This window comes from Salmo salar, unplaced genomic scaffold, assembly GCF_965601325.2.
Source record: "Salmo salar unplaced genomic scaffold, fSalSal1 ptg000568l, whole genome shotgun sequence".
NCBI classification, from domain to species: domain Eukaryota; kingdom Metazoa; phylum Chordata; class Actinopteri; order Salmoniformes; family Salmonidae; genus Salmo; species Salmo salar.
Window position 1 is genome coordinate 622,501 of NW_027675421.1, and position 3,509 is coordinate 626,009.

Consider the following 3,509-nt stretch of genomic DNA (forward strand, 5'->3'; position numbering starts at 1 on the left):
TAGTCAGTTGTAAAGGGGGATACCTAGTCAGTTGTAAAGGGGGGATACCTAGTCAGTTGTAAAGGGGGGATACCTAGTCAGATGTAAAGGGGGGATACCTAGTCAGTTGTAAAGGGGGGGATACCTAGTCAGTTGTAAAGGGGGGATACCTAGTCAGTTGTAAAGGGGGGTACCTAGTCAGTTGTAAAGGGGGGATACCTAGTCAGTTGTAAAGGGGGGGGATACCTAGTCAGTTGTAAAGGGGGATACCTCGTCAGTTGTAAAGGGGGGATACCTAGTCAGTTGTAAAGGGGGGATACCTAGTCAGTTGTAAAGGGGGGGATACCTAGTCAGTTGTAAAGGGGGGATACCTCGTCAGTTGTAAAGGGGGGAATACCTAGTCAGTTGTAAAGGGGGGATACCTAGTCAGTTGTAAAGGGGGGGATACCTAGTCAGTTGTAAAGGGGGGATACCTAGTCAGTTGTAAAGGGGGGATACCTCGTCAGTTGTAAAGGGGGGGATACCTAGTCAGTTGTAAAGGGGGGATACCTAGTCAGTTGTAAAGGGGGGTACCTAGTCAGTTGTAAAGGGGGGGATACCTAGTCAGTTGTAAATGGGGATACCTAGTCAGTTGTAAAGGGGGATACCTAGTCAGTTGTAAAGGGGGATACCTAGTCAGTTGTAAAGGGGGATACCTAGTCAGTTGTAAAGGGGGGATACCTAGTCAGTTGTAAAGGGGGGATACCTAGTCAGTTGGAAAGGGGGATACCTAGTCAGTTGTAAAGGGGGATACCTAGTCAGTTGTAAAGGGGATACCTAGTCAGTTGTAAAGGGGGGTACCTAGTCAGTTGTAAAGGGGGGATACCTAGTCCGTTGTAAAGGGGGGGATACCTAGTCAGTTGTAAAGGGGGGATACCTAGTCAGTTGTAAAGGGTGATACCTAGTCAGTTGTAAAGGGGGATACCTAGTCAGTTGTAAAGGGGGATCCCTAGTCAGTTGTAAAGGGGGGATACCTAGTCAGTTGTAAAGGGGGATACCTAGTCAGTTGTAAAGGGGGGATACCTAGTCAGTTGTAAAGGGGGGTACCTAGTCAGTTGTAAAGGGGGGGATACCTAGTCAGTTGTAAAGGGGGGATACCTAGTCAGTTGTAAAGGGGGGGATACCTAGTCAGTTGTAAAGGGGGGATACCTAGTCAGTTGTAAAGGGGGGGATACCTAGTCAGTTGTAAAGGGGGGGTACCTAGTCAGTTGTAAAGGGGGGGATACCTAGTCAGTTGTAAAGGGGGGATACCTAGTCAGTTGTAAAGGGGGGGATACCTAGTCAGTTGTAAAGGGGGGATACCTAGTCAGTTGTAAAGGGGGGATACCTAGTCAGTTGTAAAGGGGGGGTACCTAGTCAGTTGTAAAGGGGGGGATACCTAGTCAGTTGTAAAGGGGGGTACCTAGTCAGTTGTAAAGGGGGGGATACCTAGTCAGTTGTAAAGGGGGATACCTAGTCAGTTGTAAAGGGGGGATACCTAGTCAGTTGTAAAGGGGATACCTAGTCAGTTGTAAAGGGGGGTACCTAGTCAGTTGTAAAGGGGGGATACCTAGTCAGTTGTAAAGGGGGGATACCTAGTCAGTTGTAAAGGGGGATACCTAGTCAGTTGTAAAGGGGGATACCTAGTCAGTTGTAAAGGGGGGGATACCTAGTCAGTTGTAAAGGGGGGATACCTAGTCAGTTGTAAAGGGGGGGATACCTAGTCAGTTGTATAGGGGGGGTACCTAGTCAGTTGTAAAGGGGGGGTACCTAGTCCGTTGTAAAGGGGGGGATACCTAGTCAGTTGTAAAGGGGGGATACCTAGTCAGTTGTAAAGGGGGATACCTAGTCAGTTGTAAAGGGGGGATACCTAGTCAGTTGTAAAGGGGGGGATACCTAGTCAGTTGTAAAGGGGGGGATACCTAGTCAGTTGTAAAGGGGGGTACCTAGTCAGTTGTAAAGGGGGATACCTAGTCAGTTGTAAAGGGGGGGGGGTACCTAGTCAGTTGTAAAGGGGGGGATACCTAGTCAGTTGTAAAGGGGGGGATACCTAGTCAGTTGTAAAGGGGGGATACCTAGTCAGTTGTAAAGGGGGGGATACCTTGTCAGTTGTAAAGGGGGGAATACCTAGTCAGTTGTAAAGGGGGATACCTAGTCAGTTGTAAAGGGGGGGATACCTAGTCAGTTGTAAAGGGGGGGATACCTAGTCAGTTGTAAAGGGGGGGATACCTAGTCAGTTGTAAAGGGGGAATACCTAGTCAGTTGTAAAGGGGGATACCTAGTCAGTTGTAAAGGGGGGATAACCAATTCAGTTGTAAAGGGGGGATACCTAGTCAGTTGTAAAGGGGGGGATACCTAGTCAGTTGTAAAGGGGGAGATACCTAGTCAGTTGTAAAGGGGGGGATACCTAGTCAGTTGTAAAGGGGGGGGATACCTAGTCAGTTGTAAAGCGGGGATACCTAGTCAGTTGTAAAGGGGGATACCTAGTCAGTTGTAAAGGGGGGTACCTAGTCAGTTGTAAAGGGGGGGGATACCTAGTCAGTTGTAAAGGGGGGGGTACCTAGTCAGTTGTAAAGGGGGGGATACCTAGTCAGTTGTAAAGGGGGGGTACCTAGTCAGTTGTAAAGGGGGATACCTAGTCAGTTGTAAAGGGGATATCTAGTCAGTTGTAAAGGGGATACCTAGTCAGTTGTAAAGGGGGGGATACCTAGTCAGTTGTAAAGGGGGATACCTAGTCAGTTGTAAAGGGGGGGATACCTAGTCAGTTGTAAAGGGGGGATACCTAGTCAGTTGTAAAGGGGGATACCTAGTCAGTTGTAAAGGGGGATACCTAGTCAGTTGTAAAGGGGGGGGGGTACCTAGTCAGTTGTAAAGGGGGGATACCTTGTCAGTTGTAAAGGGGGGATACCTAGTCAGTTGTAAAGGGGGGGATACCTAGTCAGTTGTAAAGGGGGGATACCTAGTCAGTTGTAAAGGGGGATACCTAGTCAGTTGTAAAGGGGGGGATACCTAGTCAGTTGTAAAGGGGGGATACCTAGTCAGTTGTAAAGGGGGGGATACCTAGTCAGTTGTAAAGGGGGGGATACCTAGTCAGTTGTAAAGGGGGGTGATACCTAGTCAGTTGTAAAGGGGGGGGATACCTAGTCACTTGTAAAGGGGGGGATACCTAGTCAGTTGTAAAGGGGGGTGATACCTAGTCAGTTGTAAAGGGGGGGGATACCTAGTCACTTGTAAAGGGGGGATACCTAGTCAGTTGTAAAGGGGGGATACCTAGTCAGTTGTAAAGGGGGGGATACCTAGTCAGTTGTAAAGGGGGGTACCTAGTCAGTTGTAAAGGGGGGGATACCTAGTCAGTTGTAAAGGGGTATACCTTAGATAGATGCAGGTTTGTGAACGATGCACCATGCTAGTCGGATTACTGTTCCATTTGATAATGAAGCTTCCTCCCTCCTCCTTTCACCCGATGAAGTAATGGGTCGTTGCCCGGTACTGCGGCACAAATCAAATCAAAT